The sequence below is a fragment of the Passer domesticus genome, chromosome 14 (genome assembly GCF_036417665.1).
Source record: "Passer domesticus isolate bPasDom1 chromosome 14, bPasDom1.hap1, whole genome shotgun sequence".
Classification (NCBI taxonomy): domain Eukaryota; kingdom Metazoa; phylum Chordata; class Aves; order Passeriformes; family Passeridae; genus Passer; species Passer domesticus.
The window spans coordinates 17,469,838-17,496,630 of record NC_087487.1 but is presented as its reverse complement, the minus strand read 5'-3'; the positions used below and the strand labels follow the sequence as shown (position 1 = coordinate 17,496,630).

Genomic DNA, 26,793 nt, shown 5'->3' with positions numbered 1-26,793 from the left:
AAACCCCTCCTTGCAGTGTTCCCACCTGGGACTGTGCCTCCATGCTCGTGCCAGAACCCTGCAGCTGCAACAGGGAGAGACCCACGCCAGAGCTCACTCCATCTTCAGGCAGATATTGTCAGTAAAAACAACAGGAAATCCTTTGCATTTTGGAATGATTTTTCCCAAAGCTTTTCAGTACATCCAGACCAAGACAGGTTTGCTCAAGCTGATTTGCAGGTGGCATTTGGATGGGTGTGACACAGCGTGGGTTTGGATGGGGGCTGACCTGGTGTATGGCGGGGGGGGATTCTGCTATTTAGACTAGAAAATGTTCAGTGCTCTTACCAGCTTGGGGAAAATGGAGAAAACTCTTGAGTTTTGCTGTCTTGTGTCCAGTCCAGTGCTCTGAAAAGTGCTTGTGTACTGAAAAAAACCAACTCATCATATTTACCTGACTTGCAGAGTTGGACTCCTGGAGTCTTGCAATACAATGCCCACAGCATCCACACATGAATATAATGTGTTCATATAATGAGTATAGGGGTTCTATATACTCACCTCCTCCATGTTCTGCCATTCCTTAAAAAAATGTCAATAAAGGTATTGATCACTTACCTCGTGTGCTCTGGACTACTGTCCTGCAAATGTTTTTGCTCTGGGAAAGTGAATAAACACATGCTAGCATTAACATTTCTGCCTTTTTTATACACCTATAAACAGATCCATTGATTTCCCCCACCTCTCCCTCTTTCTAATTTTGCAAAAATAAATGCTTTCCTGGACAGTCAGAGTTCATTACTGAGACAGAGCACAGCTCCCCTTGGCCTGCCCACAAGAATCAGAGACCATTTAGGCTGGACAAGATCATAGACTTTTTAAGGTTGGAAAAATTCTTTAAGGTTACTGAGTCCAACCATGGCCAAGGCCACCACTAACCCATGTCCTCAAGGGCCACATCCATACAGCTTTTAAATCCCTACAGGGATGGTGATTCCACCACTGTCCTGCTCCAATGCTGGACGACCCTTCTGGTGAAGAATATTTCCCTGATATCCAGTCTGAACCTGCCCTGGTGAAACTTGAGGCTGTTCCCTCTCCTCCTGTCCCTGTTCCCTGGAGCAGAGCCTGAATCCCCTGGCTGTTCCCTCGTGTCAGGAGCTGTGCAGAGCCACAAGAACCCCCCTGAGCCTCCTCTGCTCCAGTCTGAGCTCCCTCAGCTGCTCCTGGGGCTCCAGACCCTTCCCAGCTCTGTTCCCTTCCCTGGACGTGCTCCAGCCCCTCCATGTCTTTCTGGGCAATGCACAGTTAGTGAGAGGTGAGACTGAGAAGAACCAACTCTGTCCTCCAGGAGCTGCTCTGCTCCCCCACAGCCATGTCCTCCCTTGGCTCCCACCTTGGCAGCCTCCAGAAGCCCCCAGCTCATCCCATTTCATTCTCATTGGGTCACAGCACAAGCTTCCCAAAAATGTAATTGCCTGGAAAGCCCAGGATTCCCACAGCTGGGTCTCCAGGAGGGGTTTTCACACACCCTCTGGCTGTGCAGCAGGGGATGAGGAGGTGGAACCAGCTCTTCCTGCTCCTGAAGGAACGTGGAGAGCCCAGAGCAAACCTCACCATCTGCACAGCCCATGAGTCACCTCAGGGCCTGGGCAGTTTACTTTATAGATTAGTCAACAGAAACAAACACAAGTCCCTAGACATTAAAAAGCCTTTTTAGAAAACTTAATTTTTTAACTCTCTCCCCAAAAAATTTGGCCACAGATCTTTAATTATAATTTTCTGAAGATTTTAAATAATATTATTTAATTGTGGTTTCTATAAACATGAAGATAAATTACTACATGTAAATATTGGTTCTCAACAGTTACTAATGCCTCTCTGGGGGCTGTTTTTATTTTACTGAGACAGAGAAACTAAGTTGTAAAAGATTTTCTTTGTCCCTCTTGCTCATCATGGAGAGATTTGAAAAGTTTTCTTGCATTCCCCACCAAATGCTTTCTAGCTGATGACTTTTGACAGCATTATTAAGAAAATTGAAGGGGAAGATTGATTTCCAAGATGATGCATTGTAAAGTCATGAGAAATAAAACTGAAGCTTTTATTCCAGAAAGGAAAAGGCAGTAAATGCAAGGAAGACACTAAGACAGACACTGTACCACCCACCAGTTCCCCTTTTAAAGCTTCCAAGCTGACTGGAAGTCAGAGCCATAATGAGAAAATTTTAAGAGTGTTGGGGTTTGGGTTTGGATGAGCAACACGATGTGTGTGAGCATCCCTGAGGCTGATCCAGACTGTGGGAGCTTCTTGGATCCAGCCTGTGGGCTGCAAGATTTACAAGGGCACGCTGAGGTATCACATATTTACAGCTTCTCACTGGGTTAAAAACATGCCCTGAGAGCATCACCTCTTCCAGTATTGCCCTGTTACAGCTGTGGAATTCAGTCAAGGAATGGAGGAATGAGAAAATGGAAGGCAACAGGAGAACAGCCCTGACCAAACCTTTCCCAAACCAAAGCAGCAGTGTGGGGTTGTACAGCTACACCTCACAGAGCTGGACCTCTCAATGTCAAAGAAAGAAAAAGTCACTACAAAGGGCAAACCATGATCCAAGGGTGTCACCAGGATCTGAACAGTTGTGTTGCTACAGCTGAAATGCCCCTGCCAATGCTCTGACTCCTCTGGCCAGCCACTGCAGGAAAGTGTTTCTGTACCACACAGGGAACCTGCTGAGATGCAGGTACCAGGTACCCCCTGAGCATCCCCTGCTCTGTGTGTGACCACACTCTGAGCCAGCCTGAGGAACTGCCCTCACCTCCAAATAACCAAATAAACCCATCCCCATTTATGAGAAACTCCCACTGTTCTGTTTGTTTTAGTGGCAGGTCCCTGTTCATGGCCACAGTGCCAGGTACAACTGAGGAACAGAGGCTGCAGCCTGGGAGCAGGAGTGGGCAGAGAGAAAATGTTTGCATGACAAGTCCAAACTACCACCAAACTGAACAAGAAACAGCAGCCAAGGCACAGGGACCTGGAGCAGAAGCCCTGTGAGGAAGAAGGCATGCTGGGGGCTTTAGATGGGGACATTTATAAAACCCAAATCTTGAGCAGGGAAAACACAGACCCTTTGAGAGAGTGACCACATCAGGGCAGGGAGGTGCTGACCCAGAGAAACCCCTCCATGGAGCCCTGACATTGTTTCCTCATATTCCATGGATCAGGTCAAGGAAAGGGATTTTGTTGTTTCAAACTGGTGACATTTTGTCTTTGGCTCTTACACAAAGGGCTCAGCTTTGCTGCCTTGTTTGCCTGGCCCAGAGAAGCCAAAGCACTTGGTGGGACAGAGAAATGAGCACAGAGAGGCAAAGCCCAGGGCTGGAGCTGACAGAGAACCTCCTGTTGCTCCATTCCAGGCAGAGCCAGAGCCCCGAGCTGTCCTGCCTCTTCCACCAGCCCATGGTGTGCTGAGTGCTCTCCAGACAGACACAGGGAGATGTTGTTCCCACCCAAAACAGCTTCCAGCTCCAGCTGGGCAGAACACAGGGAGAGCACACCCCACGTATGCAGCTATGTGAGCTGCATTCACAGACATGTCCCAATAACAGAGCCCAGAAACTGCTCCCCAGTCACTCATCCCAGGCCAGTCCTCATGGTTTCCATAGGCATAGGGGAGAGGTGGGTGTCTTGCTGGGTTTCACAACAGCACTGCACACTGATGTGCAATAAATAAAGATGAAATGGAAATAATCCAACCCATTCCTCTTTGAGCAGAGTTCAAGGAAAATATTGCAGCTAGAGACCATAAGCAGACCCAATAAATTTGTTCACCTCCCACCCCATTCCCCTTTTGTTATTAGGGTGTGACTAAGGCTTTGCAGCATCAACTTTAGGTCTTAATTAGAGATTCTTGCTGCGAGCTCAAGGGATATTTCAAAATCACATTAAAAATATCATAGGAAGTTGCAGCAGGCACTCAGACACAATGCAAACCTGTGAATTGGGATGGCTGAAACACTCAGCCATGGTCCCAGGATTTTCCTTTATCTTAAACCACGGATTCCTTGGGTGGTGTTGATATTGTACTGAGAGAAGGCAGAGAGTTCTTATACTGCATCCAGCTGTCCTCAAATATTTATATCCAGAGGACAGCTTGACTTTCTTGAGTCAGAACTGGAGAAAGTGGGGCTGTGTTACAAGGAAGAACTGATTGCCTGGGCTGCTGCTTAAGACATCATTGTCTGACTGTGCTTTCTGCCCTGCACTCGCTTCAGACGACTGAACTTGACCTATCCACCCATCATAAATTAAATTCTTTGATCTCATCTGTAACAACACAGAGCCCTAATAACAATAGATCAAACCCTGGCAGGGACAATATGCTTATTCTTTACCAACTAAATTTTAATTAGTAAACAGGGCAGGGGAAGAATCCACCTTTGCAGAACAAAAAGGGAAAGAAAAAGCATTTTGTACTTGAAAGAAATCGCTGATAAAGAGCAGAGACATCTTTCAGAGCTCTACACCCCTGTTCTGTTAATCTGAAAAACCACATCATCCCCAAACCATTAAACCCAGGATGAATTTCACATTGTCAGAAATGGCTGTGAAAGCAAACATCAAAAGGGGCTGGGGAGGAGGAAGAAGATCAGGTGGGAGAGCAGTGGCACGATGCCTTTTATCCCCTGTTCACACAGCCCCATCCTGATGATTATCCACCTCCAGCGTGTTTGGGCTGCCTGGTGCCCGTGGCTGGGATGGGGAGGCTGTGGCTGAGCCAGGGCTGAGCTCCCAGGGCTGAGCTCCCAGGGCTGTTCAGTGTTTGCAGAACAAACGGCTCCCGCCGTTCATTCTCTGTTTGTTCAGGGTGGATTTATTATCCCTGGGATTGTCCTGGGCTCCCCTTTACACCAAATAACTTGGGTTGGTGATGTCCAGGTGAGCCTGTGTGCCCTCAGCAGCCTGGCTCCTTCCAGGCAGCCATAAATACTTAATCCAAGTGTTCCTGTCAGCAGTGGCACTTGTTGAGGCAGGGATTTTCTGTGGCTGTGCATCTCAGGTCACTTTATGCCAAAGTAGAAGCAAATCCTAAGTAAATCTTCTTTTGCTGAAGCACCCACAATGTTCCCTGTCTGTCTGGAGTCTCACACCAGGGTGCAGCAACAGCTGGTCCCTTGGTGGGATGGTACATGGACCTCTCACCTCACCCCAGCCCATGGTGCCCACAAAACCAGCAGGTATTTTGCAGGAGGTGCAGAAAGTCTCACAAGGGAAAAAGAACATGGACTGATGGAGATGACATCCTCATATCAGGCTCATTTCCTTGGTAAAGCAGGCAACCCCCCCAGCATGGCTGGTTAAACCTGCCTGGCACAGGAAGAAGACAAGCTCAAGCCAACTCACCTCATTTTTGTGGTGTTACCACGTCCCAGCCAAAAATACCCACAGCACTCACCAGAACCAAGCCCATGACCAGAGACACTTCACCAAACCTCCCTGAGCATCAAACTCCTGGAGTTTACCTCTCCAATTGCCCTTTGTGCCTCTGGGACTTGGAAATACCAGCACACCCCCTGGGTTCTCAAACAGGTTTGATTTGACACCAAATTCCTGCTGAGCCAAGGTACTTGGATTTTATTGGCTCTACATTCTGGTTGTAAACAGCTACTACCTTAAAAAAAATCCAAGCAACCCAATTTTAATCAATAATTCAACTTTAAAAGGAAACTTCCAGACAATGAATAAATAAGCCAACTACAGACCCTTTTTTTCCAGGGGTTGTCAGCATTTTTAAGCTATTTTACTAATTGGTTGAACCAAAACTCCCCACGATTTGTTTACCACTGAAATGCAGCCCCTCTGCAGTGCAAGGCTGTGGGAAAGGGAAAGAATAGTCTGGGTTTCAGCTGAAATAATGGGATGAGTTTCATGTAGGAAAAATCTTAATAAGCAAAGTGGAATTCAGGCTGGACACTGGGGCAAACACTGGGGCTTTTATCAAATGCCAAGTGAGCCTTAATGACTGAGGGCAGGTGAGCCGGCCCTGTTTTTATATCAGCTGCTTGTATCCAAGACAGAGGGCACGAAGTGTGATACCCTGCAGGTCTTCCCTCTGCTACATCTGATGTGGGATGGGAACCAATGCCCAGCCAGGTACAGTTCCTAAATCCAAAACATTTAGATTTTCTTTCCATGTTTTAATGCCAACTCTGGAATAGATATTTCATTTTTACACCATAGATCGTGCCCAAACCAACAACAAATTTCATTAAGAGGAGAAAGAGAACTGAGAAAATGATCATGATGTTTCTTTAGGTGAGTTTTTAGTTGCTCTCTTAGACATTAAAAAATAAACAAATATGGTAAAATTTTCCCACTGGGGTTTCCATGAGCACTTACACAGGATGAAACCCTGCCCACCCCAAATCAAGCGAAGGAGTAAAAATTTGTGTGGCACAAGCACATACAGGTAAGCTTGGGGGACACAGAAAGCACAAACCTCTGTCAGTTGTGCAGGAATAACCCAAAAATAAACAAGCAAAATCCACCCAGAGCACAGGCAGGACCCAATCTTTGGTTCAATCACAACTGCAAGGGTAAAAAGGAGGAATCCATCACCTCGTGGATTTTCAGACTGGGGTCACGACTCACATCCATCAATTATGGTGCAGCTACAGCTGCTGGGCAGTTTGAGAAGCAGTGGAGACATTAGAAGGAGAGGGACAGGATCTGCTCCCGTTGTCACCGCTGAGGCCACGCAGCCCAAACCCATTTTGTCCCTCAGTGCAGTGACAGATGGCTCTGCCACCTACCACTGCTCACTGCCTCTCAAAGTGCCTGTTGTGTGTGGTCCAGAGTGCCTGGGTCGTGCGACCAGCCAGAGCCCTCAGCTCCATTTCCAGTTCACATCACTCCAATAGGCCCTCAGCTGGCCTGAGAAATTCCCAAACATCTCTTTCTGCAAACAAGGAGCTGGGTTTCTTTTGTCTTGCAATCAGGGGAGACAAATTCTCCCCTTAACCACAGTTTAATTTATTCCTTTTGGTTGCTATTGCCTCCACCTAGTGTAGCTGTCTAGACTGGGGTGGTGGTGGTTTGCTTTCTTTTTTCCTCTTTAGCTGGGAATTTTTGGAAGCTGCCTTTGCTCCTTTCTGAAACAAGTTTATTTTTAGTGTCACTTTTTCCATTGGCAAGATGCTATGGCTGAGGGAGCTGCTCTCGGAGGAACTGAGCTGCCTCCAGTGTGGAAATGAAGAAAGCCTGCCTGGCTGGAGGGCAGCAGCAGGAGGAAGCAGCTGAGGTGACACAGAGATGGTCCAAGGGAAGAGGGTCCAGCCTGTGTCACAGAGCACACACATCTCCTTCCAACCCAAAAGTGCTTTACCAAGGAGGGCTATGGCACCTTCTGAATCCTCTTGGACTGATCTCCTCCTCGGATGGAGCTCCACGTGTGAAGATGCCAACAGGACTCACACCTGCCCAAGCCATGGTACTTCCAACTCTTCTCCTGTTGGCTTCCAAGAACAAGTAAACACTCCTCAAGGAGCCACCTTTAAATCATGGGTAACCTTGCCACAGGAACCTTCCACCAGCACTAAACAGTTCCCAGGTGGCTTCTGAGGAAAGGGGATCACAGACACAGGAGGTTTTTTGGGTTTTGCTTGGCTGTTTCCTCCCCTACAGCCTCCTGGCTGCCTTCTAGCTGTGCTGACCTTGCTTGCTCCTGCTCTTTCAGATCTGTATTTATTCCACTTTTCCTCAGAAATCTATACTCCTCCGATTTTCCCACGATTTTGCTGGTGGGTGTTTTCAGAAAGCTGGAAAAGGGATGGCAGTGTTCAGCCCTTAGTCTCCTCCTCACCTGCAGAGTTTAATCCCACTGCAGTGATCATTTCCTTAATTACCATTAGTTTACTGCCTTGCAAAGAGGAAGGGTGTAAAAATATTTTTTTAAAGGAAGATGTGGACTTGAAATAATTGGATAAAAAATAAGACTAGACTCTTATTTTTCCAGATCAAATTTTCAGCATTCACAGTGCCCGTTCCAAAGATTTCCTGACACCAGCCCAGATTCACTGAGCTCAACACTTCCCAAATACAGCAATACCAAGAGGGCAGAAGGGATGAAAGTAATATATTTTAAGGCAAACCCTGCAGGCTTTTAGGGTGGGAGTGAAGAGGTGGGGGAGGGCATTAAAACACACACACAAAACCCCAGAATTAAGCAAGCGAGACCATTCCAGTTGAGCTGTTTCAGCCATTGTCTTACAACAACTTTAAACCCAATTGCTTCTTTTTAATGAGGTATTTTCTTCCTCTTAACCACCCAAATCTAATCCATGATGTTAGTCCAACTCAGAGAACTTAAAATCAGAACATTGGGGCCTTTCTTAATCCTCTTAACTTGCCAAAGGTTTTCTGATCACACACCTCTTCCTTCCTACTTAGGACTGGTTTTTTTCCACCACCCTTTGTCTTCTGTTTACAGCTGTGAAAAATTAGAATCCAGGCAGTAAAATCTCTACATAACAAATGAGCATTTAGAGATGGCTTGCATGTTTCATTGAAGGAAACCAGGCACATTTTCTTAATTATTTCATCAAATCATATCTTGCCTGGGCTCAGATGCTCAGCATTTCTTGAAGGACATTCTTTAATCCACAGTCTTTCATTCCAATGAATAATTGCCTTCAGAAGATAAACCCTGGCTCATGCTGTGGTCACTTAGCACCTTCCACATGAATGTGGTAGGTCAATAAAGCTGGGACTGGATCTCATGTGAAATCTGGGAATCCTCCTCCTGCATCCCTTCCAGGTCCTCCTGAATCCCAGTGCCTCAGGAGAGGATGCAGAGCTTGATCACTGCTGTGGTCTGCTCATCCCATGGTGATGTCAGGACTTCTCAGATGAAGAAGCTGGAAAAGCTGTGACCCAGCACTGATTGATTTCAGGGCTCATAACCAGAGCTGTATAAATACACCTGACATCTACCATCCCCTCAGACCTGGATCTTCCATCATCATGGCTAAACTGGCACGGGAGGCTGGCACTGCTGGGGATCTGAAGGACACCCTGCCATGAAGGCCAGGGAGCCACACTGGAGTGAAAATTGCACATCAGGAGGAACTTGTCATCCTTCATGGAGTTTAATGGCCAGTGAGGGAAGCAGGTGTCCTCAGTGATATTCCAAGCCTAGCCACTTCCAGATTTCCCTTCAAGCCTGTGAAGTGCTAGAGCTCCTGGCTGAGCTCCTGGGGCCATTCCCTGCTCTTGGACTGCACTGAGCTCACCAGGCATGGCTGACCAGCCTTTCCCATCACATCAGGAGCACATGGCAGGAGCTGCTCTCGAGATGAAGGGCCTGACAGGGAGCTGGAAGGTGCTGAGCAATGCAGGAGCCATGAGTAATCAACTGTCCAAGGGACAGTCCCCAGCATGTCCCAGTCCAAATCAGATTTCAAAACAAAAACAACCAGAGACTTCCTTCCTGCCCCTCACTGCATCTGGGAGAGATGGGTTTTACTGAGTGGGCCACTGAGTTGAGATCAGCTAGGAGCCAAGCAAAGGGCTTGAACCAGAACACGACCTGGCACCTATCCCAAGTTCCTTTTGAGTTTGGTTTAACAATCCCCACCCATCATTTTTCATGTGCATGTGCCACATCACTTCCTGGTTCTGATTTGCCTGCTATTTGCCCCACGGGTAGGGTGTTACCCATCGAGACTCAAAAACCAGCAAGTAACCCCTCCTCCCCCTCCTCATAAACCCCACACCCATCTCTGAGGGATCCAAGCATCCCTAGCAGGAAGGAGTCCAAGAATTCTTTATGCACATAAGAATGTCCCCTTGCCACATCATAATCCTGTTTGCTACCAGTGCCACACACTGATGGTCCAGGTCAAACTCCAGATGTTAATAAACCCCAGTAACAACTGCTCAGAGAAAATGGAGATAATTGGTCTCATACCTGCTATTAGAAGAAAAAAAAAACCTAAACAAAATACATGACAAAAAAAAAGTGCTATAAAAAATGCATCTTGGTTGCTTTTAACATTCTTTTCTAAAAGCTAATTTTAGCTCTATGGCTGGAGCTTAAAGGCAGCTGCACATCTGGTGTGATCTGCCAACCTCCATGGGTCTGGGCCACAGCACTCCTGTCCTCCTGTGCTGAAAGTAAAGCCTTGGGATGCAAAACCACAAAACACAGAGGGTTAATTAATGGGGGATCCAAGATGTTACCCTGTGCTCTCAGCTTTGGACAGACTTGGATGTTGATGGCCTTGCTGCAGTCAGGTGCTGACTGTAAAACAACTCCTTCTGTTGCTGTTGCCTGGGTTGCTGGGTTATAAAAGCATTAATACTTGGCTTGTTGTCACAGTTTTTTTTCACTGTCTTTGCTACTGCTGTGAGCTTCACAAATGTGCTATACTTGGAAGAATTCACGAGCAATAGGCAGAAGATGTGCTCTGGGATGCTCACAGTGCTATCTGTAGGTGCATTTCTGCTGCCTTTGGATCCCCATCATTACCATATATGCCCTGCAAACACAGTTTCCAGGCAGATGTTTATATTTTGCCATTGGGTTGGCTGGGGTTCTGAGAGGATCAGATATGGTCAAATTCTGCTGCTGGTGCAGATAATGCAAATCCTCAAAAGATAAGTGAGGTGAAGTATCTGCATGGAGTCACAGGAATTACATGCCAAGGAAGAGTTTCCCAATTAATCAGGACTCAGAGTTGTGTGGACTAAACTCCACTCTGACCCGAGAAGCTGACATTATTGATCAGTGTTATTTCCCAGGGTTTGCTCCCTTCCATCCACGTGTGCTTCATGTTATTGGTTTTCAGGAATGTGTTGTCTGTCAGACTTGCTGCTTCCTCACACACACTGCATTCAGCACCAGTGTCTGCTGGCTGCAGAGCACAGGTTAACTGCTCTTGGGTGGAAATCATCTCATTGAATACATGAAACACAGCATCCCCTTCTCTCCAGCTCCTGACTTCCACAGCGTGCAGAACAATTCTGCCCAGGGAGAGTCTTCTGTGCAGTGGGAATTTCACTGGACACTTGAAGGTGCAGTGAGCAGGACACAGCTTTGCTGATCCTTCTCAGTGTATCCATACAATGATCCAAAATTGCCACTAGCCTTTTTTTGGAGATATTTTTTAAACCTCATCAGAATGGATAATGGAGAAGTGCTCCTGCAAGTTGCTTATCCATGTCAGCCCAGGGAAGGCAGCTGAGACTGAATTTGTGAAGCTTCACACACATCCTGGCCTCTGAGCAACATTTCATCCAGGTCTTCTCTACCTGCCACCACCTCATTAGGTTTATATCCCTGTCTCCTCATGGATATGGATATCCATATATATGGATACAATGAGCACTCAAGTGAGCCAAGGCTGCCTGATTTTCCCTACAACAAAAAACATCCATAGGAGTCCACCTTGTGCTCTTCAATCCATCCTGATAAACTTTCCCATTATGTTCTGGGTTTTAACAGATAAAGCTGTGAGCAGCAGTTATGTACAGGGAGGAAATTTATAAAATGTGCTCTCCTTGTAAAGTTCTTAACGTCTTTAAAAAAAAAGCCAGGAGCACAAACTGAGTTGTGCCAGAATCTATTTGCTTCATGCAAGAAACATGGTCTCTGCAGGGCTTTGTGCTGGAGAGAAAGGAACAGCTTGGAGATGAGGATGGTGCTCATCCCCTGTGCACATACTTCAGGCACCAGGACTTCCAAGATTTCATATTTTAATTTAGTCTGTGTACATGGCCTGTTTAGGTGAAACAGGCTTACCCTAAAGAGGACAGTGAGATGCTGGACCAGGCAATAGCTTCATTTAGAAGGGGAAAGGAAGCAGCAGGAGAAGAGGGGAGCGGATGTGTGAAATCCCAAGTCCAACAGTTGTTAACCCAGCATTCTTCAGGAATTGCAGTGGTCTGTATAATGTGGGTAGCTTGGAGCAGTTATGCAGTAAATATTTTTCCCCAAGTACTTTTCATGCTTGAGTTTTAGGTTTTCAGAGGGATTTTTTTATTTAAAATTTTTTTTTGAAGGAAGATCAATGACTTAATGAAAAAAGTCTGAGATGCAAGAGTGAGGCTATCGCTTCAAGAGTGCTTCCAGATTTACATAAATAACATTCCTGCTGCATAAACATCTTGGCAAAGGCAGAGCATCTAACCCCCCTCCTACTCTATTGGCCTCCACTAAATGCTGCAGAATATTAAAACCCCTTGATGGTAACGTGTTCTCGGCCAGAAACAAATCATTAGTTTGGATGAGGGCATCAAACTGCATCTGCTCTGTTCCCTGAAGTTCCAAGTGCAAGAGATTTAGGAGGGAGGGGAGAGGATTTCTTTGATAGAAGGATTTAGAAAAATGGCAATTGATAGAATTTTTAAGCAGATACAGAGATGAGGGGACACGTCTTTCCCAGAGACACATGGGAATGGTCTGGAGTAAATAAACGTGGAGATGGGCTCAAGCTGTGCAGTTTGGAGGTGGATCTGAACTCTCAGGAGCTTTTGTTCTGCCCACTACACGTGGCTGAGATGGTCCATTGATCAACTTTATCAACAGTCAGAAAAGGGTAAATCCAGGCTCATCTCTAAGTGAAAAGAAGGGGGAAATAAATGGAAGAGGGGAGCTGTGAAATACTGCAGGGGACTGACTCTACCTGGCTGGCAGGAGCTGCAGTGAGGGAGGGTCTGTCCATGCTGCAGGGCCATCTCATGGCCTGGATGTTGCCCTCATGCCAAAACTCCCTGGAGAAGGCAGAGAAGAGGGATGGTACAGATGAAGCCAGTTTTTAATTCACCTTTGAGTTTTCTTACAATGAATTATTTTGGCATCAATTCTACATGTCCAGGAAAGCAATTTTCTTACAATGAATTATTTTGGCATCAATTCTACATGTCCAGGAAAGCACCACAAAGCCAAAGCTATTCAAAGCAGCTCCTACCCACCAGGGCAGCAAGAGATTGATTCCACCAGAGGAACTCTCTTTTACTGGCAATATTATTGAAAATTAGGGAGAGCTGAGGGTCCTTTTTCTCTTTTCAGTCCAGTCTGACTCTCATGCTTTCTCCCTCCAGGAAGAACCAGCTTTCTGCCTCCTCAGAGGTTCTCCTTTAAGCCCACAAGAACATCCTGTGTGGATCTGCAGGGACAAATGATTTCTTGAAACACACTGGTCTTAATCAGACCTAATCTTTCATGACAGGGCAGAGCAGCCTGGACATCCATTAGATTTAGCACAGCTACTCCAAGCAGTGCTGTTATGTCAAAATTATGCAACCTAGGCTTTGATAGGCTTTGGGGATTTTCTCTATGGTTCCTTATGAGCCCGTTGGTGCCCCTCACATTTCAATGACCACAATATGAACATTAAATGTATTTCCTTTCCCACAGCTGGATGCTGTCCCATCTGTTCTGAGACAGCCAAAGTGTCAAGTAAGCCAGGCAAGGCAGACAATTTTTCATGCAAATCTGTTGACTTTAGGATTTTTAAATATATGTCTTTTTAATAACCCACAGATTATCTCACCAAAAATAAAAAAGGGTCATTTGCAAGAGTTCCTCCAGCAGTCCTTGGCATTGTAAGCCAGCATTGCAATGCACATATATTATCCTCAGATGAAAACCTGGCAAAAGGACAGAGAGAAATGCCACGTCCAGTCACTCTAATGGCTCAGCCTGGGATGTTGCATCTGACAGTGCTCAGCCTGGATGCTCCAGAGGGATGCACAGAACTCCCCAAACAACTGCACCCTCCAAGCACTCTCCAGCTGCGCAGCACAGGTGGAAGGGAGAAAAAACAGATTTAAAGTATTGCATTAGAACCCAGGCAGGGGATCAGGATTTGTCACAGACTTGGCCTCCTTCCCTGGCACTTCAGTGTCCCTGTGTCCCCTGGAGCAGGGTGGGCAAACCCAGACACCTCCTCCTCCTCCAGCCCTGCATGGCTGGGAAGCAGCAGCAGCACCCACAGAGTCAGCTCTCAAAAAGATTTGCACAAAGCCAAGGAAATAACCTGTTAAATCAACCCATGTGAGAAGTGACAAGCTCAGTGCAAGCACAGAGCTCACAAGTGATTTAATTCCAAAATCAGCCAATGTCTCAGTGCAGAACAGCCTCTGCTCAGCACACACTGACTCAGTGCTCATCTGAGCTCTTGGAGCAAGGCAGGGATGTGAACAAATGAAGTGACTTGTGCCCATGAAACACCACACCAGTGACACAGCAGAGCCTTTCTCACCTCTGGTTTGCAAACCACCTTTTAAATCCCTTTTGTTTTTTAATGAGATGCTTCACAATAAAACAGACTGGAGGAAGCAGCTGGCAAATCATCCTGTGATGAAAGCCAGGGATGTTAATTGCCTTCCTGCCTTACTTCCTATGACAAATTTGCAATCAGACCCCCACCTGGCAGGAGAGGATACCCAGAGGAGTAGCTTCTAGCCTCTGGATTTTGTGTCTTTTTCCAAGAAAAACCTGCTCTGGTGGGCACCCAGAGCACACCTGCTCTTACCTGGGGTCTGGGGAAGGACCAAAGTGAGAAGCAACAGGAGAACAGGAGAAACCAAACCTATCCCAGACCTACACGTACCTCTCATTCTTTTAAAACTTAGGTGGATATTTGACTTACCCAGGTGCAGGTCATTTCTCCATATTTAGGGTCTGATTTATCAGGGTCCAGAATAACTCTGGGAACCTCACAGAGCCAGGACAGCAGGACACCACTGGAATAACAGGAGGAAAAGGGAACTTGCTGCATTGAAGACCTCTAACTCTTCTAGCAGTTTGTGCTGGGGCAGCTCTGCAATCACAGAGAAGTTGATTGCCATTTTAGCACCAAAATCACCATGGAAGAGGCAGTCATGGGCTCTGTGTGGAGCCACAAAGCATCATGCAGACCCAAGGCTGTCCTAAAAAGCAGCCCATTGCCCTTTCCCAACACACATTTCACCTGGGAATGGAGAAACCACAGGTCTCTGGATATCTTGGGAACTTTGCCACTTCCTCCAACTCCCTCCTTTACAAAAAAATTTTTAGAAATCCAGCTTGTTTTCTGAAACTCTGCTTTAAAGAGCTGAGTTCCTACACCCAGAGTGCGTGATGCAGAACAGCTGACTTTATGTAAGGCTGTTATTAGAAACAGCCATTGCTGAGCTGGGATTTCATGGGATGCACCTCGTTTGGAGCCTGGGCAGATGCTCCACGAGCGTGGGTCCATCCACACAGCCTGGCTAAGAGTGAGGAGTTTCTGCCTTTCAGTGCCTGGGGCAGATCCTGACTCAGAGATTCCTCCACGTCGTTTTCCATGGGAGGAAGCAGGAGTTATTTTACACAGGGTCTGAACAGATGAGATGCCAGCTTCTTGCTGGTAAATACCACTTCCAACCTCACTCGCAGGCTCCAACAGATGTTTCTGCTTTTCAGAGTAATGGAAATTTTATGGACCATTTTCTCCTCCTTCTCCTGTTCCCTGGGATGGAGCAGCAGATCCAAAATGCCCTGGGAAACACAGTGGTCTCCTCCTGAAACTCACTTCAGAGCAGTGTCTCCAGCAGATCAGGGAGAGTCCAACCACTCAGTTGGACTAAAAATTTGTCCAGCTAAAACCCAACAATCTGTGGTTGGGTTCCTCTGGAGAACCAGACAGCATTTGCCACCAGGCAGCTGCACAAAGGCTCCAGTGTCCAACAGCTTTCACTCGAGAAGCTCAAAGTCCTCCTGAAGGATGAGCCCCTGGCTCCCAAGCCTGGTAGAGAGCCCAGGGGTATGCAGAAAAGTGGGCTAAAAAGATTTGGGAACTGTGGTATTATTTTTACATCCTTATGTTGGTCATCATTTGTTACAGCTGGAGAAACTGAGGCAGGTGAAGTCATTCACTGAATCAGAGCAGAGCTGGGACTGATTCCACACGTACAAGGTACCAGTGTGCTCATCACAAGACAGCACTTCCCCAAAAACACAGAGTGGTGGGACAGAGTGAGGGAAAACCTTTGCCAATGCAGACAAAGTGTGGGATAAAAGGGTCTGATGTGCATCCTGAGAATCCACATTTTCCCTGGCTTCCCTCTCGTGACCCTGGGCTCAGCTAACTGTGAGAATCCCAGCATCCCCCCAGCTTGCTCAAATAAACCCTGTGTTGCAATGCTCCTTAAGCAAAAACCAAAAAAGAAACTTGGGGAATCCCATTGACTCACAGCTGTATTAATTATTATTTTTTTCAAGGTCCCAGGACTTAGTGAATGAGAATATTATCCCATGGGGTTTGAGAACACAATGGAAACAGGAAACTTTTAAAAAGCATTTCTGTGGAGATATTATCTCAGTGCTGTAGGACACAGGATTTACTTAATTGCAGCCAAGGAAGTTTTAGATTACGCTCTGCAATGTCTGCACGAACGTCTCAGCTATCACAGGGAAGGCTCCTTGCATGGCTCTTTCCTTTAAGATGTGTGCCTTACCCTGAACACGTTCACTGGGGGGGATTTGGTGATAATGCAAGAGGGTTTGGAGCACTTCAAAGCCTTAAATGAGATTCAGGGCATCCCAGCCCATGATAAAGAATATGAAATTGCTTTTCTAGCAGATGACATCCTGCTTTCTCTCAGTGAAACACAAGCCTCTATTCAATGCCTTGGAGAAGTTTGAGAGGTTAACAACCCTGTTTTGGGTTCTTTTTGTGTGCATAAATATGACCAAGACAGAGGCAATGCCTCCAGGCACCTCCCCAGCAAAATCCTTCTTAATTTTCCATGCCAATAGTCCCTAGAAGGATTCAAATCCATAAGAAGCCAAATCTCTCTTCACTTAAATAAACTTATAAAAGTAAGTCTCCAGCCCTTTTATGTGACACACATCATGATTTTCAGAGATGGTCTAACTCCCCATTATCTATGCTTGATTAGGTCCACTTAATGAAAATGGCCATCCTCTTGAGCACTTCATTTTCTGCAGGGGCTCTCAGTACTTGAGCCTTTAACAACTCTTGAACTTAATCCCACACCCCATCCCTCAAAAAACAAAAAAACCCAAAAAAACAAACCAAAAAAACAAACAAAACAAAAACCACCCACAAAAATCTCAAAAAGCCAAACCAAGAAGAGGAGAAAACTAAATAGAACACTCAGCAGTTTCATACAGCTTCAGGTGGGATGAACTTCACCCTAAGCAGCCCCTAAGAATCCAAGCTGCTCCTACTGCAGGAATGATGGGAACTGATTCATTGCAAGTTTGTGTCTGTGTGCCCAGTTTTTACTCCTTACCTTTCTTATTCCTGCTCCTGTTGCCCTGGAGTTCTCAGATCTCATGGCTGGATCACTGCAGTTTCCTGAGGGCTGTGTGTGAACCATCTCCAGCATGCCTAAACTGATGGGCATGTGAAGGTCCAGGCACCAGTCTGGGATAACTCAAACTCCTCCAACCTTGTCTGTGATGGAAACGCCACCTTTGGGTCCCCTTTGTTCCCTCACTTGCCAATTCTACTGAAATCTGCTGAGGATCCAGATTGGAACCTAACCCTTCCCACATTGTTGGACTTGGTTTGGTGGGTCCCAATATCTTGGGAGAGCAGATGGATAGAAACAAACCCATTTGATATTGGGTTTATTTTACTGGAAAAACTCAGATTTTCCCCTCAGTCCTGCACTGGATCTGTCATGTGCTGGTTTTTGCTCCAGCCACATGGCCCCAGGGGGACATCAGGTCCACAGGGTCATTGTGCAGGTGTCCTGGCAAATGGAAAAAATAACCAGGTCTCTCCATACCAGGGGCTTCTCCAGCAGACCAGGGAAACATCAGCACCTCCAGCAGATCTGTGTTGAAAGGTGTTCAAAGGAATCAGGAACATCCCATGTCAATTTGCCACAATGGAAGATCTGATCCTAGCACTGGAAGATTCCAACTCCAGCCTTCAGAGACAGGATACCTTGTTAATGAACAACACCAAATTAAGCAACCCAGCTTCCTTGGATTTCTGATCATTTAGGAAGGATGCCAGGTGATCCAAACAGCAATGAGGAGATGGGCTCAATACCCTGAACTCTGTGCACACAGAGGTGTGTGGTAAAACATTCCAGATACATTCCATATACAATGGGCATAAGCTCCCAAAATCTCCAAGGCAATCATTCCCCACCTCTAGACAGAACAACAGTCTAGAATTCAACTAAAACCCCCCCAAAACTTTAGTTGTAGAAGAAAAATGAAGAGATGCTTGTGTTTGTTTTGTTTTGGAGCAGAAAGCAGAGCACTTGCATGCAGTGAGGGCTCCTGGATCCATTATTACATCTGTTCCACCAGATTTCCCTGCAACTGTTCCTCCTCTTTCCCAGGAATAATAAAATCCATGAGCTGCAGGCCAAGTGGCGAGTGTCCCATGATCTGCTGCAGCTACTGAGTCTGAAGCTACTGAGAGGTTTTGTAACCCAATTAATTCCATGTGCTGGCTTTCAAGGTATCAAAAGAAGAACCATCTTTCAAGTAACAGCGGAAGAGTAAAAAATGACTAATTTTTAATCCTAATCAATTCTTTCCTGATGAGATGTTTGTACAGCTTCTTCTGTGCCTTTGAGTGTATCCTTACACCACAGTGAGGCTTTGATTGTGCCACAGAGACCATAAAGTCTGGCCAGGGTTATCTCCCGGTAGTTGCCCAAGAAGATCCTTCCAAGGAGCTGGATCTCTGAGCTTCCTTCCAAAATGTGGCACCACCAGACCCCAGCACTGGTGGTTCTGCTGCTGAACAGCCATTTAAATAAATGAGAGCAGCCAGAAAAGAGTTTTTCTACGGCACAGCCCAGAGGCTGTCTGGTGCTGAAGGTCACTTCCATCAGCACTACAGCTGGAGCCCCTTGTTCATTTTAAGCCTGTCCAAAGCTGCCTCCTGTCACCTCCTGGCCTCATGTCCTCCTTCCTTCCAGCCAGCACCAGCCCTGGCACAGTCAGTCCTGGACAACCAAGCCTAGCACCAGCCCCTCCATGACTTCACAGATTTTGGTGCTGTCATGAGAGCACGAGTGGCAGCCCACAGCTGGGATGAAGAGGGGATGTGAAACCTTTCTTTTGGCAGCACCTCTATTTCCTCAACTTGGACTGCTCACAAAACACCACCTGAGGGACTGAAGTCAGCATCTGCTTTTTGCAAACTCAACCTTCTGCAAAGTTATGCAAACAAGAAAAGACTTTGAGTGGGGATGTAACAAACAAGTTCATTTTTCCAAGCCTCAAAATAAACAAAGTTTTGCTTCTTTTTCTTCATGTTCCAAACCAAGATTCAAAGAGATCCTCTTTCATTCATTATCCAGTTAATCCATCCTTGTTGCTAATGTGAGGAGATATGTCCTATGGGAAAGCACATGCAACTTTTAAAGAATATTGTTCTTTTTAAAATTTATTTTTAAACTAAATCAGAGATTCCTGAGCATTTCTATGGTGACCTGGGCAGCTTTGCTGCCCTGGCTCATGGTTGCATGGCTTCCGTCAACATTCCCAGTGGCTTTAGACCAGAAAGAAGACACAAAGCTATTTCCCTTCTCCACTGAACATTGCCCAAAAGTTACCTGCTTAGTTAAACCAATTCTGACAACTCCACTGGATAAAAATCCTTTTCAGTTTCTGTACCAACGTAAGTTTGTTAAAATTTGTCTTAAAACCAAAAGACTTTCTAGAATACCAATCACAGAAATATCTCCACACTTGAGCCCACAACACCACATCTATTATTAATACAACCATCATTTAGAGCTCCAATCAGAAATGGTAACAAAAATGTGTCATAGTAGTTGCTCATCTGCAAATCATATGTATTTCTCCAAAATAAACAAAGCGTGCCCGGCTCTCTCTCCTTTCCAGCCCCCTGCCACAACCCCCACAACCAACCTCAAGCAGAACAAGCCATAATGCAGAACAAAAACAAAATAAAATTGAAACCTGATAAGGCCACATTCTCAGGGAGAAGCCATGTGTGAGATATTTTTGCTTAATTATTTCAAGCAATGTATGGCCCCTTGGCTGTCACCAAGGCTGGCCTGTCAGGGTAATATCATGAGGAACTATTATGCAGAGAATCACTACATACTTCAAGTCTTTGAGACCCTGCTAATCAGCTCATGTTTCATATTCTTTTACCAACTTTCACACTAAAATAGAGCCCTTACTTGTTTGTATCAATCTCTTTTTCTCCTTTTGTAGGTGTTAGAGAGAAGGTTGAGAGCAGAGTTGTGACCCTTTGCCAGTTTGCATGTACAGACATCGCTGCTGCCACTGGCTCAAAAGCAGGTTTTCAGTCTCACCAGAGCCACAGAAAATGCAGTGTAAAGTCAGATTGCAGATAAACAGTGACTGTTGATTATGGCTAAAGAAATAACTCAGCAGGAGGGCATTCCAGTGCCCGGGCTCCAGCCCGTCACGCCTCAGTGCCTCGTGGGGCTGGCTGAGAAGACAGGTGCTTTCAGCCCTAAATTATACAGAATATTGAAAAAGCACCCACTGATGATACTAGAAAGGGAGCTGTTTACTTTCCAAATAGTTCCCCTTTGAGCTGAGCTGGGGTTTAATATCTGGAGGGAATAATGACATGATTTTTCCTCCGTTACACAGTGGAGTACATAATACACATTGTTAAGGAACCTGCTGGGTGATGTAATTCTGCCTTCTCTCGTGTTGGAGCTCTCATGGAAGCAAAGGAAAGTCTAACTCAAACATAGCAGAACACCTTGCTGGCTTGAAAGTTTCCAAATAACTTTGTAAGTGCATTAGCAATATCAAAAAAATCCTAACCCCAAGACAGAGCTCATTAATGAGGTCAAATATTTCTAAATTAAATAAATGAGAAAGGCAAGGATAGGGCTGATGTCCTGCATGCTGGAATACAGGGACAAATCACTTTATAGAAAATAAAGAGAAGCTGCAGAGGGTCACAGAAATCTCACAAGAGAGAACTGAGGAACTTCAGGTGAGCACGGAAATCTGGCAGTGCTGTTAGATGGAGAAATAGAACAGCAGAGTGGAGCTTCAGATGGCACAAAGAGCCATCCTAAGGGAAGAGAAAAGAAACCCAGAGCAGCATTCACTGCAAGGGCTGATTTCAGACAGTCCATTTTGGGGAGGAAAGTGCTGGCAAAGGGAAGCAGAGCATCTGCAGTGTTTACAAACACCATGTGAAGAGGTAGAGCCTGTAATGGGAGCAGAGCAGAACGTCCCCTGCAGAAAGGGAGGGGGTGGGAAATGAGGAAATTTGGAAACTTAACTTCCTGGAATAATGCTTTTTAAATCTCTTAAGGCATAGATCATGACTTGTAAGAGGTGAACATAAAGGGAATATGAACATGAGGCTGATTTCTCCTGTGAAGTGCCATGGCAGTGACACAGCAGCTGCCCAGGGAGCTGCACGCACTGGGAAACAAAGCCAAACACAGCTGCCCTGGGTAAAAAGTGCATCCTGTGTTGTATTTTCAAACCAAACATTTAAAGAGGCTGCTGGTTTTGGAAGCACTTAGTTTCCTTTGCAACACAGTAGCAATACCAGCATTCCCAACGGATAGAAACAAGAAATCAGCATCACAGAATGGTTTGGGTCAGAAGGGACCTTAAAAGCCATCTCGTTCCACCCCCTGCCATGGGCAGGGACACTTTCCACTATCCCAGGCTGATCCAAGCCTTGTCCAACCTGTCCTCAGACACTTCCAGAGGTGGGGCAGCCACAACTTCTCTGGGCAACCTAAAATTAAAGGTAATAAATGGATCTTGTAGTTAACTGAAGAACAGAAGAATGTCTCAGGTAACAAGTCTAAAGCTTAGCAGCAAGGGCAACCAAATCCAAGTTTCAGCAGCTGATTCTGCTCTGCCTGTGTCAGAGCATCCCTCCTGCAGGCACAGGCAAGACCCCACAAGCCCATGTGCAAAGGGAATATCCTTCCTTATTTTCCAGCCACTGAAAAATTCAGGATGTGTAATACCCAGTCTGCTTCCTTTCCAATATAAAGTCTAAAATTCTTCTGTGTTGAAGTGTCCAGCTACTGGTCTTACTCTTACTAGTAGGAGTTGGAATGACTACTTTTTTTTTTGGAGACTTCTTCATCCCTCAAGTTGTGACTTTCGAACTACTTAAATCCCACAAATATTCCCATTAAAATGTTTATCCAAGACAAAGATTAATAAATTGTTTCTTCACTTTGTTTTTAGGGCTTCTCTTACACAGACTCTTGTCTACCACTGTTTTATCAGCTCAAGTGGTCATCCAGAGGGGACTGGACATCCAGGCACTTACATTCCAAGCTTCACTCCTTCTTTCCATGTACATGTCCTTGTCTTGTTTACATCTCAAAAGATGAATTTCTACCCCAATGTACATTTAGTTTGTTTATGGGAAGCTGCTTCTGTCTGCATGTCCTCATAGAAGTTTAGAAGAGGTCCTGCTGTAGCTGCTGTACTGCAAGGGGTTTGAGAAGAAATGACCAAACCCATTAAACTTGAGCTGACTGGAACCAAAACACCCCACTGGAACAGCAGCAATAGTCCTTGAAGGAGCAGATGGAGCCCCTGGAGTGCAGAAAATATCTTAACCTTGTAACTCCACTGGCTGACGGTATATGATGGAGTGAAAAACTAAAAAAACACAGAGTCAGGTATATTTGTCACCAAATAGTCCTGTTTCTGCCCCTTTCCCCAAGAACTGAGTCACTCATTTCTGGCTGAAAACACCTCCTTTATCCCTGATTCCTTCCTTCATCTGCTTGTTCAGAGGCTGAAGTCACTGCTCCACTCTGATTGCTCTTGTCAGCCCATTCCTTTAGAATTTATGTGTTCTTACCAAATTGTGAGAAAAGCTCAAGCCTTGGCATTCCCCATCCTCAGTCAATGAGGAAGAGACACTGTGGATGGTCCATATTCATAACTGGCTCATAAAAGTGAATACAAAAGAAATCATTTTACCAACAGTGCAAAATCCTTCAGGGCATTCAAAACTGGAAGTGTGGAGTGTTGCAAGAACAGGCTGCAAGGGCAGTGGTGGAGTCCCCATCCCTGGAGGGTTCTAAAAGATGTGTGGATGTGGCACTCGGGGAAATGATTTAGTGGTGGCCTTGCCAATGCTGGGTCAATGGATGAACTCTATGACCTCAAAGGCATTTTCCAACCTAAATTCTTGTGTGATTCTATGAAAATGACACCGTGAATTTCATCAGCATTTGAACCATGATGGTAACACAAAGTAACTCACACAAAACCCACAGCTCACCCATGCTCTGAGCATGGCACCCACCTCTGGAATTGCCCTTCCCTACATCTCAGGAATTTGTAATAAAAACAGAAGAGTGATAAAAAGTGGCTGTATGCATAGAAAAGTGTACATGAATGACAACTGGAGGTAAAGCATGAAGATGAATTGAATGGAAAAGCTGAAAGACAATTCACTCCTTTCTCATTACATCAAGAAATTAGGGTAAAACTAATTAAATGATCAGTCAGAAAAGTGTGTTTCTTGCACAATAGTAATGTCATAGTGAAACAGATTGGGATGTCTCAGATCCCAGATTATGAGGGATTTGCAAAGAGCAGAGGAAGCAATGGCAGATGCTGCAGAGAGGGCTGTGGGATGGAGATGCAACAAACCAGCAGCAGCCACCAGGAGGGATCAGATATGGTGATGCATGCCCTCATCTGAAATTCCTCTAAGCAGCTACTGTCAAAATGAAATGTCTATTATGATTGAAAAACATGAGTTAAGGAAGAGAACAGCATGTTCGTGTTCCCTGTGCTTGATCCCAACCCACTGCAGATGGTGCTTGGGACCCCACAGCCACCCCCTCCTCCCTTCCAATGGGAAAACACACAAACTACTGTCATTTTTTTTCAGGTTCTGGGGAGGTTCAGTCTCTGTGTTGTCCTGCTCAGCACAAAAGGCTTTGCTGCCTCTTCTAGACCTGCTTTTGTTTACTAACCAACTTAAAAGATCAAGGAGCATCGGCATGACAGGGCTTTTTCACCAGTAATTTGCTACTTGCATGTATTTGCACTATCTGAAATCTGCACAGACTAACCCACACAAAACATCTTCTTTTGTTCTCTTCAATAATGTGTAGGAATTCAAAACAACTCAGTAGTAAAAACTATTAGCCCCATAATCAAGTGGTCTGGGTCTTGGCTTTCTACTTAATAGTATTTCAGAAAGCAACATAGACATTTCCAAAGGTGTTCTCCTGGAATTTAAGTGCCGTGTACATATTTCATATTATATTAATTTCATAATATTATATATTCAGTGTATGATTCCAGGTCTTGTTTCCTACCTGTTAGTTTTCCTAGGGCAATAGAAGCATCATTTACCTTGACTTTCCTCAAGGCTTTGGCCACAGCTCCTTACTCCTTCTCAGAGTGCTGCTCTGCTCCACCTCCATTCCTGCCTCCACCTTGTGTAACAAGAACATCACGTCATTTAATATTTCTGGATTCAAGGAAAAGAAAACCACATTTCCTAAGATCCCACATGACAACACGGCTAATTTAGTGATAATGAAGATGACGCACAGGAGGTTGGAGGGGGCCAGGAGGTTCCATCTGCCAGGCAACTGCTCAGACTGACAAGGAGCTGCTGGTTTGAGATGAAGCTTTGAACAATTTAGGATACACTTTATTCACACCTGCAGAACCCAGAAAATTCCATTAAAAACCAGAAGCAGAGCGTGTTGCACATAGCTGCCATCCCCAGCCAAGCTGGGATCTCATTACCAAATATTCCACTGGAATTCTCCTGTGGGCAGCTCCCCATCCTTTGGGACTGATTTCCTTTGACATTTAGAAGATACTCTGTATGGATCACGGGGCTTCACTTTCACAAAGGTATTAATTTTCCCAAAAACCAGAAAATGGTTTGTACTCAGTCCCAACCATCTCTCTGCCCTCCCTGACCCCCATCCACCCACACTCCATGTCTCCTCCTAGGAGACAGCCTGTAAACACCAAGTCGAAACAGTCAATAAATATCAAGATAATTAGACACTCACGACCGAGATAATTAGACACTGTTGACCAACTGATCTCACAAGAATGAGAAAGGACAAGCTCCCATTTGCCAGACATGCTGAGCACAGAGTGCTGTGAGCGTGACACACATCACAGGGTGGGTGGGAGCATTTTTTGTCTTTTAAAGAGCCTTCCAAGCACAATTACCTGTGAGCAGCCCAGACAGGCAGGTCTTGTCTTAAATACCAGCACCTGGATGGGGCATGTACAGCCCTGGCTTATATTTATGGTTCTGAAGATTTTGATGGAAAGTTGGTGGATATGTTACAAAGATTTGTTTATGTTGACATTGTGTGTTCTTTCTGCCTCTGTAATAAATTCTAAGTTTTTCTTGGTTTCTTTGTCAGAGGAACTCAAACCAGCTTGCCCTTCTGGGAGGACCTTCTTCAGCCAGATTGATCCAGGTGTGTCTGCTCATCAGCATTCTTATCCCTGTGCTGGAGCAGTTCCTCCATCCTTCCACCCTGAGGTACCAAACCTTGTGCTGCATCTTCCTTATATTCATCACCAAGGAAATACATGTACAAATTCCTTGTCCAGTATTTGCTTTCATTTTAAGTTTGGAATCAAACAACTGGCAAATAAAATAATCCCTCTTGGTCTTGAGCTCTCTGTAATATCCAGCGGCTCTCTTTCCACCTTCCAGCATTGAGGCTGATCCTGTCTCTAAGTTCTCTATCCTTGTGTTACAACTGGACATAAACATCAAATCCACACAAGGTAACTGAAATTAGTAACTTGTAACTGAAATTAGTAACCTGATTAGCATCTTCCCCACTGGGCAAAATGCAGGAATCACCTTTTCCAACATCTCAGTAGCACATTCTTCCAAACCATGGAAGTTCTCTGCTGTTCTCTAATCTTTGCCTCCCTCATGGAATTTTTGGGTGTTCCAGTACTTCCAATTCATGAGTATTCCTACAGAGTGGAAAAAAATCTTATGCAGAGCTCTCCATTCTCAACTGGAAAAGGTTAAATGACTTACATTTTTCTCATATGTTGGCCATCTCTCTCAACTTTGCTCTCTCCTTGCCTGTGATTCTCACTGGCCTACAGAAGAGTTACCAGAAATCCTCATCTTGACTCATAGCTTGCTGTTACTCATCCTTAATCACATTACACCTAGACTACTGAAATATCTGCTTAAAATATTCCAGGAATTCTCCAGCTCACTTAAGCACTTGGGGTCTGGAATAATTTGGCCAGAAATGTCTCATTTTCCAGGAAATGGATGATGTCATCCCATTATCTGTCAGCTGCACTGCCCATCATCCTGGCCTTCACAGCTCTCTGCCGATTTACTCTCCTCATCCGCCCACTTCACTCCGACAGACGCAAGAAGTTACAACAGTTTGGATCAAATTCTGCCAGTTTCAAGTATTTTGCTGAAGCCATCAAAATGTACCCCTGCAGATTACCTTTGTTTTCCCTGGAGTAGAGGAAGAGTGACCTGCTTTGGGACTCTGGAAAGGTTGTGGTCTCCCCAGTCTCTTTGATTGATCGATGCATCCAAGAAGGTTGTGCCAAGAAGGGCTTTGCTAAGGCACAACTCACTTCTGAAAATCCAATTGTGAGAAAGGCAAGGGCATGGGAACAGATCAGTGACAGCAGAAAATTGGGTCCTAACTCCTTATCTTATAAGGTTATGGTTTTTTTTTTTTGGGAATAACTAAATGACTAGAGTTTACTCACAGAATTCAGGACAACTAAACCACAATATTACTCACAAGGAAGCCAGATGTTCTGGGCTTTCCTTACCTAGTAATAGCAGCAGCATC

At 45.3% G+C, this 26,793-nt stretch overlaps 1 protein-coding gene across 9 annotated transcripts in view; it reads right to left on the bottom strand.

The window, feature by feature from the left end:
• ASB7 (ankyrin repeat and SOCS box containing 7) overlaps nucleotides 1–26,793 on the bottom strand; it is a 96,699-nt gene that overhangs the window by 27,402 nt on the left and 42,504 nt on the right. For 2 of the 9 annotated variants that reach the window (XR_010347840.1, XR_010347849.1), the window contains 7 exons: nucleotides 24,320–24,402; nucleotides 17,260–17,423; nucleotides 14,631–14,801; nucleotides 13,530–13,626; nucleotides 12,949–13,142; nucleotides 12,660–12,747; nucleotides 328–637 (listed from right to left, as the gene is read on the bottom strand). The gene's annotated coding sequence lies outside the window, so the exon portion shown is untranslated. Of the gene's footprint in view, nucleotides 1–327; nucleotides 638–12,659; nucleotides 12,748–12,948; nucleotides 13,143–13,529; nucleotides 13,627–14,630; nucleotides 14,802–17,259; nucleotides 17,424–24,319; nucleotides 24,403–25,773; nucleotides 25,934–26,793 lie in introns of all 9 variants that reach the window. The other 7 variants (XR_010347841.1, XR_010347844.1, XR_010347842.1 and 4 more) reach the window with 7 other exon arrangements.